This window comes from Neofelis nebulosa, chromosome 5 (genome assembly GCF_028018385.1).
Source record: "Neofelis nebulosa isolate mNeoNeb1 chromosome 5, mNeoNeb1.pri, whole genome shotgun sequence".
Taxonomy (NCBI): Eukaryota; Metazoa; Chordata; class Mammalia; order Carnivora; family Felidae; genus Neofelis; species Neofelis nebulosa.
Window position 1 is genome coordinate 15,947,437 of NC_080786.1, and position 13,541 is coordinate 15,960,977.

Here is a 13,541-nt window from a genome sequence, read left to right on the forward strand (position 1 = left end):
GGTCTCATGCTCAGCTACACAAAACCCTAACAGCTCAGGCTGTTCCCACTTTCACGCCTGTGCTCACATGACTTCTGTCTTCCTGGGACGTCTCTGCCTGTCTTGCCAGTTTGGTATGTGTATGTGATCAGTCTTTCAGGATCCAGTTCGCATGCGCTTGGCTCCAAAAAGTCAGTTCTTGGTATCCCTGGAAGAACGAACCAGCCTCTGTTCTTGAATATTTTTTGTGTTTATTTTATTTATTTAAACATTTTTTAAATGTGTATTTATTTTTGAGAGACACAGAGACAGAGTGCGAGCTGGGGAGTGGCAGAGAGAGAGGGAGACACAGAGTCCAAAGCAGGCTCCAGGCTCTGAGCTGTCAGCACCGAGCCCGATGCAGGGCTTGAACCCACGAATGGTGAGATGATGTCCTGAGCCAAAGTCGGATGCTTAACTGACTGAGCACCAAGGCCTCCCTTTTTGTGTTTATTTTATTAAACATCTTTTCATGTGTGCATATTCAGTGTTGGGCACATAGTAAGCAATCAGCTATGTTTTGATCCGTACTAAAAACAAAGAATTAAGTAGTACTTATCATGTACCAGACGCGGTTCAAAGCACCTAATACATATTAACTCATGTAAGCCTCACAACTCTCTATCCTTACATTCATCTCACCTAGAGAAAATGGATGTCTGAGGATATTTAGGCACATTAAAGGTTAGGGAATATTCTCGGAGTCACTCACTCTGCTATTCAGTTGCAGAAGGGGAATTAGAACCGAGTCTGGCTACCTCTGGATAGATGGGTAGATGAAAAGACAGAAGGAAGGGAGAGACGGAAGAAAGGAGAAAGAGAGGAAAGGAGGGAGACCCAGTCAGGTCAACTGTTAGGAACAGGAAAAGGCACGTTCTGTGGCAGCAACCACAAGGTCCCTGGTGGGGCCAGGGCAGTGTCGTATGCTGGTAAAATGTAGCAACAGATTCTCTGCATCAAAAAAGCCCTGCTTTGCAGTGTCTGTGAGTTTCTGTGGTGCCGATAATCCTACCGTGGAGGATTTTGAGCTCTCAACGTGATATCACTGAATGCAGAGTTGGAAAGAGGAAATGGGACGAGTCGGTGGCACTACCCGGTGCTAACACGTCAGCTCAGATACACCAGAGTGCAGGATGTACCTAGGAAGGTGACAGAGGAAGAGACAGGCAGGACCAGGTGAGGAAGGAACTGTGGAACCCTACTGAGGATCGTCCTCAATACAACAATGAGTAACCTGAAAGTTTTTAGTAGCAAGTGACACATCATACAGTTATGAAGACAGGCACACAGTCAAACCTTCAGGAACCCCTCCTTCATCTTTCCTGCAACTTTCCTGAGTGACAGTTACTGCTGCAAGGAAACTTACCAATGGTTCTGCCCTTTGCCTACTCTATCCCTTTTCACCTGTTACCTGTCGTTCCCTCTATCAATCCCTCTGCCGACCACCACCACCCTCTTATTCTGGGCTCCTGGAAGTGCTCTGGGGGTCAACAGACTCTCAGGACTGGGGAGTCTCTGCCCATCATTACTGGGCCTCTGGTACGTCAGGGCTGGAGGGCCTAAGCAAAGAAGTGAGCTTGAACGAGCTCAACAGGAAAGCCATCATACGGAGTATTATCAGTAAAGCAAAGCCAGACACATCCTTGACATTAGAGACCACAGAGCTGGAAGGGGCTCTAGAAAGCCTCCAGTTTACTGGGGAAGTAGAGCAGAGGGCAGTCAACTTAACCAGCCCAAAGACATCATGCTGATTAAGGCCAAAGTCTGATGTAGAATGAGGTTGCCTCGTTCCCAAATACTCTACCTGCATACAAGCAGGATGTTTTCTGAGATGTTGCTTCCCTCCTGCAAAGTCAAAGGCTTTCTTAGGAGAACTTTTTCTATTAAGCAGGTTCTACTTCACCAGATAGAACAGACAGAAACATGGTGATCTCCACGATCGGGGACATCCTGGCATCCTCCCGTAACACAGGACAGTATGAGCCATCTGTCTGGAAAACACTCCTATGACCACAGTCTCCTTTCTGTCACTCATGGCCTTATTCATCAGTTTAAGAATTCAGTTCTCCAGACCCAGACCTTTCCCCCTGGGTCTCCATCTACCTGGCCTGCACTGAGGCCATTTCCTGATAAGCAGGAAATGGACAGGGAAAGGAAGTGAACCATTATAGCAGCTCTGCTTTGGGGATAAAAGTGTTGGAGGGGAACTTAAAACTTTCAGCTGAAATGCACACTTCAGGTGACCAGCCAAGGCGACAGGGCACGTAGCCAAGGCAGCCAGCCATCGGGGACTGAGAAACAGGCCAATCTTCACCTAGCCAGGAGCCAGATGCTGCTGCCTATTTTCTAGTTCTTACAGAGGCATCCCACAGCCTGCCTGTGCCCCTGATATGTGAGTCTCTTTCAGCTAACAGTGATTTTTATTTGCCAACGCCCGTCATTGCCTACAAACATGACCCCTAGGAATAGGGCAGGTAAGGCCAGTTCCTGGGGCGGGAAAAGTGAAAATTGGTCCAGAGAGAGAGATGGAGAGAGAGAAGATCCCAGAGAGACAAAAGAAGCTGGGAGGACCCTGTTATAATCTGCCCAAGTCTGTTCCGATGTACTCCTACCGCGTTAGCTGGAGACACCGAACATGGGTCCAAGGTTTTTGGGGTCGCAGACCTCTAGGGCATTTATCAACAGAATGCAAGTGATCCATAAACCTGAACAGGGAAAGAGTCACAACTTTGTTTATGAACACTGCACTACAATTTAGTATTTCATTCCATCATAAAGGCAGGCGACAATACTACCTTTACGGTCTGCCATGTCGTAAAAGCACCAAAGACTTTGCCACTGACAGAAAGCAGACTTTTTCGTGTCCGAACACAGCTGCTGCAGGTGTCTCAAAGCAGCCCCGTTGCAGATCCCTACTTAGGAGAGATGGTGGCCATCTGTCCCACCAGATCTTGTTGTTACACATACATTAGGAGCTTACAATGGTGTGCGTGTGTGCGTGCGCGTGTGTGTATCTAGTGTTATAATCTTCTGGGTTGCATTTGAAGCATTTAAACACGTCATTCTGCGGGTCCCTAAGTTTGGAGGACTGCCAAAGGGCCACAGGCATCAATGAGATGAAGAGCCATTGATTGGCCTGGTGGTACAGAAGCCACATGAACAGGGGACAGGGGAATGTGGGTATGAGACCAGGCCCTCTGGCTGAGCAGCCAGCCTGCCTGTCCTTTGACCTACACCTTGAGGAATTATTTGGGTACGTTATTTTTCCTTGTACACTTCTTCAGCCCTTTATCATCCCCATTAGCTTTCCATATCTTCTTATTTTTATGCCTTTTAAATCTTATCCCTCATGTTTGGCGTACTATTAAATCTCATTTAGTCTTTCTGTGCACAGAGCTGGGTTTTCTTCCTTCAGGTGGTCTGTTTTCTTTCCTGGCCTACCTCTCTCACCCCCTTTCTCTCCTTGCTGTATCCTGTTACCTCTCTCTTCGCCCCCCTGACCCAGCTGGCTGTCAGTCCTCCCTCCTTCCTGGATTTTGCAGCAGATGCTTCGGGCACCAAGCGCCTACAGTCCACCTTGCACTGGGGAAGGGAATTTATTTTGTCTAGATGACACGTTTCTAAGGAGCCACCAAAAAACAGACTGACCACCTGAATAAATGACAACCAAACATTCCACAGGAGAAGGGTACCTGCCTTTGCCAACGCAAGCTTAAATATAATTTGTAGGAGGATGGGAAACACTCCTGCTTGATAATCCCTGCTGACCAGATGTCTAGGGAAGGTCAGCAGACTAGACCAGGATTCTTCTCAGTGCATAAATTCCCAGAGTAGCAAAAGAGAAGTATACTGCTTAGTCACTGCTAACAGGGGGAGCCCTCTGTAAGCAGGCCTTTACCAGCACTGCTTTTCTAAATCAGAAGTGAAGAGGTTAGACTAGAGGGAAAGCCAGTGTGCCTTCATGACCTGTGTGCTTTTGCTCTGGACAAACATCCAAGTGCACTGCGCCTCCTCCCTGCCCTCACCAGGGGAAACATTTGTCCTGAAATAGCCAACTCTCCCGGCAAGGTATTGAAGGCTTACATGTAGACTGAAAACGTGAATCAATGGCCTAAAAAATGAAAGGAAGAAAGAACAAAAGGGAAGAAATAAAGAGAAGAAAGAGAAAAAAGGAAACGAATCTGCATTTGAAGACATGCTTCATTTTGTGGAGGGTTATTCTGTGTTCGAGAATGGTTCACAATCTTTTATTTTTTTTTAATGTTTCTATTTTACTTCTTCTTCTAAAAAAATGTTTATTTATTTTGAGAGAGAGAGACAGCACATGTAGAGGAGGGGCAGAGAGAGAGGGAGAGAGAGAACCCCAAGCAGGCTCCGTGGGGCTCGATCCCACGAACTTGAGATCATGAGCTGAACTGAAACCAAGAGTCGAACACTTAACCGACTGAACCACCCAGGCACCTCTGTTTCCAATTTAATTCTAAGGAAAGGCACAATTCTTTTTAGAAAACTATCTGAAAGTGTAGTGACACTTACATTGGAGAGTTGTTAACATATGAAGCAGCTCAGAGAACTTGGGATACATTGAAACCACAAATTTTATAAACTTCACTGATCTGTTCATTGATCCTCTTAAAGAAAAAATCCATTTTTATCAGGGTGGTTCTTTTTCAACACTTGTTCATTTATTTATTTTAAATGAATTATACTGCCCTTGCCAACAACTCATCCCCTTTGGGAAAATAGCATGTTCCAAGGCTGTTAGCTCTTGAGAAGACTGCAGACTTCATTCTCACATAAAATTTCATATGCCATGTTACAATGTATTAATTCACTGGGCTTTTATAAGGGATATACAATTATATACTAGTATGTCAGATATAAAGGCTGCCATCATGGTTTCCAACCACTTGTAGAATGAAGCTCTCCAAAGTCACAACTAGCAGGTAAAATATTAGATTTATTGATCTTATGGAATATTCAAACTTAAGTGTAAATTAAGATAGTATATATTTATTTAAAATAAAACACACAAGGGTAAAACTTCTCAGGTTCTACTTAGTGAACCTTTTTCCCCTCCAACGTCTTCTTCAAACTCCACAGAAACTTATTATACGGCTTCTCGTTACTCAAAGTAGGTCAAGTTCAGATGCTCCGGTCCTTGATTATGTTTTTATTTTCAAATATCTCACCCAAACTGAGAATTTTAATTCATGCTACGTATTGCATAAATGCGTTTATTCATTGTGTTCTGAATAAAAAGGCTTCGGGGTTTTTTTTTTTTTCCATACTCTTTTCCCCAGAACATGCCGTTTAAAGCAGTTGCTCTTCTGCCAACAAACTGATATCAGTTTATATGATTTAAGGTAGATACACGCGCAAAGAATTGTCCCAGCAGAAGTGCTGTGTGGGCCCTTTAACACTACACCACATAAAAGCCACAGTGAAACAGGGAGAAGGGATGCCAACCACATAAACAGGATGAGGCTCCAGCTAAGTCTCCTATCATCCCTGAAAAGCTACAAATTGGGAACCAGGATGTCTGCCCAGATCAAAAAGGATTCTTCTTCCTGTGCTTCCTAAAAGAGAGACCATTTCTTTTGGATTTTGTCATACCTGATTTCAGTGGTACATCTTTTCTCCTCTAACACTGCTGTGATCTCACTAGACCAGCTTCTCCACTTTAATGTGAATTTTCATGGTTTCCCCTGAAGATTGGGACAGCTATGTATGTTTTGTTTTCTGACTTAAAATAATATTCATTTCTAATAAATTCTCTAAAAATGTGAGTGCTCCCCTCGAGATAACAGGGGATTCTGGGATTCGGACCAGTCTACCCAACACAGAAGGCAAACTGAGGTGGTGGGGAGGCGGGGAAGGGGAAGGAACAGCATCTCTCAGTTCAGTCTCTCCATGGTCATTCCTGTCACCCCAAAGCCCTTTATCAGCCGACCTCCATCTACCCCCACCCCAGGTTCTTGACAGCAATGATCCCTCACCTTCACCTTTTCCTCCTTCACCCCTAGTTACTGCCTGACGGCTTCTGTCCTGGCCTCTCACAACATCAGGGATGCAAATCCTACCCCAGGCTACATAAAAGGCACCAAGCTTCCACCATCTGTCTGCCTGTAACTCTCACCCCTCTGTGTGGCTCTAAGGAACAGGTTTTTCCCAATCCCCCTCTCTGTTTACTCCAGCTGACTTTTTCTTGATTTGTCTCCAGGGGCAGGACCTCCTGATGCCAGTAGCTACAGAGAAAAGACATGGGATGTTCTTAGAAACCAAAATTCTGTCCTATAAGAATGGCTAGGGCCATATGGCATCCCTAGGCTGCTGAAGAAGGTCCCTTTGTTATAAGGTCTCTGTGGGTAACAAAGTGGCAAAGGGCTATTTTCCCCCTCTCTGAGCCTCAGGTATATCTGCTAGAAAGACATTGTTTTGCCTCAGATTTGCAACAGCCTAAAGTGTGACCCAACGGTCAGAAATTCAGAAGAAATCATACCAAATCACTCCATTGTATTCAAAAGAATTTTCCCCTCTGATCTACTATGATTTCTCTTATTTTCCCAAATACTTGGGAGTGAGGCCAGACAGAGCTACTCCTCCTGACAAAAAGACTGCTACAATGATTGGGAATCCATTCAATTTTATTTAATGTCACCTAAAGGTTTGCATGGTTACTTAAACGCTGTTGATTTGAAGGCTTATAAGTATTTGGTTGCAATTTTTTGCAAATGAGACACATTTGTGATGGTGTATCCGTTATATGATAGTTATTTTTTTCTGGTTATGCTGACTGAGGCAGTTATGAAAAATTAGAAAAATGAACTTTCTTTTAATAAGTTTTTCCCTAATTAATTTTAAGATGCTGAAAAACAGCAGTGGCCATAATCCATTTATGCATCAACATGGCTTATTTTGGCCAAGAGTCAGAAGACAGTGGTTCCAGCACTGGTTATGTTAGGAACACACAGAGTGGCCTTGAACGTATCACTGAATCTCCTCCCTGCTTCTGGATTGGGGGCAGTGATATCTGAGATCCCTTTAGCTCTAATATTCTGTGGTTCAATCACTAGAAAGACACTGGCAAAACACAGTTTCTACGGTTTGTGACTATAGATCTCTTCTTACGTTTGGATTCCCCCCTCTCCACTGCTCTTCATATTTTAAATGGGAAGGTCTACCAAAAGGTTCAGAAAAGAAGTCCATTGCCAGCAGCCAGTTCCCTAAATTTGCTTTCAGCACCAGGATCCCATTCTACCAAGATGTACCCCAACAGACTCTGAGAGAGGGGACATGCCCCATCAGCCTCCCACAGTATGCCTGCAGGGTTTGGAGTAAAGGGCTGGGAGACCTCACCCATACTTCCTTGTGGACAAAAGGTCTTTAGTACCAAACAGGGTCAGGGAGCTTGGGGCACACCCAGTGTTCTCTACCCACAAGATTAACCAGCTTCCCCACTTGCTGGCTGGATGACAATGAACACATAACTGAAGTTCTCCATGGTTTAGTTTCCTCACCCATAAAATGGGGAAAAAATAACTGTCCTCCAGGGTTGCTGTGAGGAGTAAAACTAAAACAGTTCACGCAAAATATCAAGAATAGTGCCTGGCACAGAGTAAGAGCTCAATAAACACTGGCGCGGATTATTATTACTACCTGTCTCCCCAGGATATCTCAGCAACGCGGGGGTGGGGGGTGGGGGGAGGACGGACGGGGACACTTTGGTGTGCAATTGAAGTCTTCCTTCAAGAGTTCCCCAGGGACATGTTCCAACCTGTTTCTCCATGCAGAGGGAAGTGGCCCGAGCACAAACCCAGGTAATAGGCATCGGGAAAGAAACTGGCCCTGGGGTAGTTCTCGCGGGGTGAGGGACTTCATTCTGGGATCCTACCTCAGGTATCCAGGTAATTCGGCAGAAGCCAACGCTCTGTCCCCTGCGATGCCTGGCCTGTGAGGGTGTGGCCTTTGTGCTCAGGAGCCGCGGGGAGTCAGCGCTGAGGGAATCCCCGGTCCCGCTCCTCGGGGCTCTGAAGCCGGCCGCGGGGAGACTGGAGCTCGCTGCTCCAGGGGTGCCCCAGGGTGGGAGTGAGCGACCTCAGGATTCCTCCCCCGGAGCCCTGGCAAGTCGACGTCTCTTCCGGAAGGGTCTGGCCAAGGCGTGGGGCCCAGAAAAGGAGACTGCGCTGAGTTCTGCTTTCTCCCGGCTGGTTACGGGAGAACAGCAGACTTATTATAACAGGGCAACCGCAGAGGCGGCTGTGCCCCGAAAAGCCTGCACGTGGGAGGCCTGGGCAAGGAGGGCCAGAGGGTTTTAAACAGCTCGGGACCCCACGCAACCTCCAAATTCTTCGATGGGCCAGTGGAAACCCGGCACTGGACTCTCCAAGGTGCTGCTTGGAGAGGGGCGTGCACCTCCTCAGAGAGAGAAGGGTTAAACGAGGTGCTTCCAGGCCTTTGGTAGCCCACCTGGAGAAATGGAGCCCGGGGGGGGGGGCGCCCCTTCTCTGCAACAGCAGTCTAGGCCCCCTCCCGCAAATGGTCTTCCATTCGAGATTGCTGGGGGGCAAAGGAGGAGAGAGCCTCGCCTTCCCGCATCCGTTAAGGCGGCTGCAACAACCACAAGGACCTACCGGGGGGCCCAAACGTGGAAAGACCCACCTCTGCCCGGGGCCCCGGCCTGGAAGCCAAGTCTCCCCTCATCGGATGCCCACACCCCCTCGCCCTGCGTTTCCCGCACGCCCTCCGGCTCTTGGCTCCCGAGCCTGCGGGCACAGCTTGGGGCTCCCCCACTCCCTCGCTCCGCCCAGGTGCGATTTGCGGAAGGGCGGGGGGGGGGGGGGTACGGAAAGGTGGCTTCCCACTGCAGCCTCCGCCCCTGCGCTCTCCTCCAACCGGTTCGAACCCCAGTCTACTCTCCTGGCGCTGGGGACTCCCCCCGCCCCCCTGCCCGGCACACACGCCTCTCCTGGGGGCCAGGAATCCCCTTCCCACCCTGCGGCTGTGCAGACCTCCTTGACTCCAGAGCGCCCGGCAGGGAAGGTGGGCGTGGGTCTACGGACTCGGCTGCGGAGGTGGAAGGGTGTAGAAGCGGGTGCCGGGGAAAGGAGAGGACTCTGGTCCTCTTAGAGCCAGGAAAAGCATCCCTGGTCCATGATCTGACCACTCGGTCGCCGCCTGAGACGCCAACGCATTCACAATCTCGCCTGGAGGTTTGTTTCTCCTGAAGAGGAAGATCGCCCCGTTCCAGGCACCCAGAAGCCGGCCTTCCCAAGTACCCCCCCCCCTCCACCCCCCTCCCCCCGGGCTCTGGCATTCCAGGGCTCCATTCTGCCTCTCTGCGCCTTCCCAGGTGCCCAGCCCCTCCCCCCATCTCTATTTACACACCCGGGCCAGAGCTCTCCGGACCCAAATCCTTTTTCCTCCGTGTCAGGTGACGGCTTGGACTGGCCCCTCGCCCACTTTAAAAGCGGAGCCCTTTGGTACCCTGTCAACCAGATCTACCCGAGACCCCCACCCCCACCCCTCCAGCAACATTTCTCTCCCCAAATGACTTACTTCACCCACCCGGATCTGCACTTGCTGTTCCCGCGGCACACAGCCGCAAGCCACTCCAAGGGTTTCATTACCGAGTTCGGGATGGCATACGCAAGGATGGACCGTGCTAGACTGAGCCCCAAGGGTGGCCGCGGCCTCCTCCCATGTCCCACCCCTCCTATTGCATTCTCTCTGCTCCTATCCCACCCTCACGAGCAGGATGAGCACTGCTGAGTCCCAAACCCTCGCCTCTCTAGCGGGAGCTGCAGGGAGTGAAAAGTCGACTGGCAAGAACACCGAAAGAGAAATGGGCAGATGCAAACGTCAGGGGTGGTAGTGGGGGAGGGCTGGGGGAAGGGCGCACGCGAGAACTAGACCTGCAACTTGCACGGCACGGGGTGAACACCGCGCGGGGAGGGGGGGGGGCACAAAACTTTGCAGACTATTGCACAGCAGCGGGCTGCAAGCGAGCAGGGGGTCGACTTCCCCCCGCCAGGAGGGGTCTCTCCCAGGGTCTGCGCCAAGGGGACCGGAGCTTTGGACGTGGCTCTGACCTGGGGTGACAGTTCCCCTCTACTTGTTACGGGAAGGGACGGCCTAGGCACCCGGGTAGAGGGACGACACCGCGCTTTGCGAAAAGCAACAGGCGGCTGCACCTTACCTTGCGCCAGTCCCGGGCCGGGGTGGCTGCTCCATCCTCGTGGCGCAGGGAAGAGGCGTTGGATGCGTCTGCCTGGGGGTGTGAGCTGCCAGAGCTGCAGCGCCCGCTCTTCCCACCCCGCTGCCAGCCGGGCTGCCCACCCCGGACCCGGCCGGCCGGGAGGGCTCGTTCCCCGCCGCGGCGGCGGCGTTAGTGCGCGGCGGCAGGAGCGCGGGACGCCGGCTGTGCGTGGCTGGCCGGCGTCCTCCGGCGCCTCCACCGAGCGAGGGTGCGGCTCCGGGCGGCCGTGCGGAGCACCGCTTGGCTCCCGCTTCTGCGGCGGCTGCTGCAGACCCTGCGCCCGGCCCCGGAGCCTTGCAGGAGGAGGAGACAAAGACGCGAGGGAGGCGAAGCGCCGCTCGCCCAGATGCGATCGTCTCAGTCACTAGAGGGGAATCGCCTCCAAACCCCGGCTGAGGATGAGGGAGGAGGGGCGAGGAGGCTGGGGACGGGAAAAGCAGCAGGGAACGAACGTGACAGTCAGAGCCCTGCCACCGCCTCTCCCGCGCTGCCCTCTCGCCAGCCGGGTGGAGGGTCCGGAACGGAGAGAGAGGGCGGGGGCTGAGCGTTTGCTGCGGGAGGAGAGGCGCCGAGGTGGGAGTATGGGCTCCCTCCGCCTCCCTCGCCTGCCTTCCTCGCACCCCGCCGGTGCAGAGCTCCTCTCTCTGGAAGCTACGGCCCCATTCTTTCTCCTGTTTATCTAACTACTGAGATCCGAGCTGAATAAAATCGGCAGAAGAAGCATAATGAGGTGATGGGTTGATTGTCCTCTAATGGGGAAAAGGCGGATGCCTAACATCTCTTCGACAAATGATGGCCTACTGGGTGCCAAGTGCTGTATGTAGTAGGCTGTTCCGGGGTAAGAGGGATAAAGTGAGCTATTCCCCGAAGGCTCTATGTTCCAATATCAGAATGATCCCCTGCGGTTCCTGAAGCACAAAGTTTTGGCCATGAGTCCTGGGCCTTGATCCCCACCCCCTACTAGTCCAGTTTCCCAAAGCAGAAGAAGGTGTTAGAATTCAATTTGCCTTCCCGTTGCAGGGATGACTTTCTACAGCCAAAACCAAAACAAAACAAAACAAAACAAAACAACAACAACAACAAAACGGCGTGCAGAGTATATATAGACCTTAAGAAAGTGTATGTGCGTGTGTTCATGTGTGTTTGCTAAGATTAACACAAATTGCTGGTTTTAGTGGTTCTCAGTTCATGATTTAAATTATTTAGCAGAGCTGCACCTAAATAAATAAATGAATCAAGAAACAAACAAGTGGGGCCAGAGGAACCAGCCTTCCCAGCATCTACAAATACCACCTTCTTTTACAGCCCTGTTTCCACCCCAGCCCTCACCCCTCACTCCAGGCAGAATTACTTTTCCTCTTCTCTTTGCTATCACGGTCAAATTTGCCAATCACTTGCAGAATTCACATAGGTATAGATTTTTTTTTATAGTTTTCTATTGCATCACTCACCTGTATTACCTCCTTTTTTCTTCTTTTTAAGGATACCACTGCAACATCCAGACTTGTTTTGTGTCTAGTGGGTACTCAAGGAAAGCTTAGCCTGTTGGAAGTCGTGTTCTCCTTTAAACACTGCTAAATCCCAGTGTGTCTAGAATTAAAGGAACTTGGGTGATGAAATTTGGGAGGGTTTGGGGAAGGGGAGGGCACACACAGTTCTACTCCCAGCTCCTCTGACCTAGAAATGGAAAAGCATTTAATTCATTTTTTGTTTCTGGACACTTTTCTTTTCCCACTGACCAGCCTGCGTCTGTTTGCTGAATTCCCATAAGCAAGGGAAACTAAGTTGTTGGGCAACTGCATAGAGCAAGTGATATGTACTCAGTTGCCCACACCTAAAGCAAACCCATTCCAGGCAGAGAATGACCAAAAAAATCTTTATTATTTCATGACCTGTGTCAAGTATGCTGAAAGACTGCCAAGGTGTCCTCATTTCCAATGAGGCTCTCTTATTGTAGATGCATTTTAGAATAGTTTGAAGAGTACTTCATTGCTGAGAGGTAAAAAAAAAAAAAAAAAGTGCTATGTAGTTTAGGGATATTTAAAATTGTTCTTTATTTTCTATCCCCACTTCCTATGCATTGTAGGATGGATACCATCTAGATCGGGGATGTGCTAAGGAAAAGGTCCATAATGTGTAGGAGATTAGAAAACATGATTGCTAAGATATCTTCTATTTCTAAGATGAAACTGTGATTGGAAAGGTTGTGGTTTTTTTGTGGTTTAAGTTCTGTTTATTTATTTTGTTTTTGTTTTTTAAATGAAGTCTTAGGACTTATGGATGGCAGGTATGTAATTTGGTGTAACTTTTCTGAAGGGAAATATGATGTTACTCTTGAAAGCATAAACTTTTTGGAGGTCATTGTCCCTAAGACTGTACTTCTAGAAATTCATCATTAGGAATAAATAATGGATATTCAGTAAGATTTATATGCAAGGATATTCATTACAGTGTTGTTTACACTAGTGGAAAATTGAAAATAAACAAAACCAAATTGAAATTTCTAACAAGACTGGAATAGTGAAATGTTTTTTAAATCTATAAATGGATACTGGTCAGACATTAAACTGTGGTTGTAAATGAGTTAAGTGAGTATTGTTATAAATGATAATTATAATTTTAGATGCAAAAAAATCAGATGCACAAGATGAGAGACACAATAATAAAAATTAATATCTGGAGTCAACAGATGTAGGTTTGGAGCTATACATTTCTACTTGATAGCTATGTAGAAATCTTAGACTTGAACTTCCAATTCCTTAAAGGTATAATTGGTTGATGTTAATTACCTCATAGTGTTCTGTTTTCATTGAAATTTGCAAAACACTTATTTCACAAATAAGTGCCTACTACACGGTAAAAATCTCAATATGTTTTTCTCTTGGCAATCATTACATGTATAAATGTGAATATATGCATATGTTTAGGCTCGTGTCTAGAGTAATGTATACTCCAGTATTAACAGTGGTTATCCCTGTTCATACAGGAATTACAAGTATCTTTTAAAATATATAGGTTAGGGGCGCCTGGGTGGCTCAGTCGGTTGGGCGACCGACTTCGGCCCGGGTCATGATCTCGCGGTCCCTGAGTTCAAGCCCCGCGTCGGGCTCTGTGCTGACAGCTCAGAGCCTGGAGCCTGTTTCAGATTCTGTGTCTCCCTCTCTCTCTGACCCTCCCCCGTTCATGCTCTGTCCCTCTCTGTCTCAAAAATAAATAAATGTAAAAAAAAAATTAAAAAAAATATATAGGGTAATCAAAAGCAGAG

At 48.5% G+C, this 13,541-nt stretch overlaps 1 protein-coding gene across 5 annotated transcripts in view; it reads right to left on the minus strand.

The window, feature by feature from the left end:
• Positions 1 to 11,852, minus strand: part of LRRC3B (leucine rich repeat containing 3B) — a 92,136-nt gene extending 80,284 nt beyond the window's left edge. For 3 of the 5 annotated variants that reach the window (XM_058729706.1, XM_058729709.1, XM_058729708.1), the window contains exon 1: positions 10,217 to 10,848. The gene's annotated coding sequence lies outside the window, so the exon portion shown is untranslated. Of the gene's footprint in view, positions 1 to 7,912; positions 8,692 to 10,216; positions 10,849 to 11,727 lie in introns of those variants that run through there. The other 2 variants (XM_058729710.1, XM_058729707.1) reach the window with 2 other exon arrangements.
• Between the last annotated feature and the right edge of the window lie 1,689 nt (positions 11,853 to 13,541).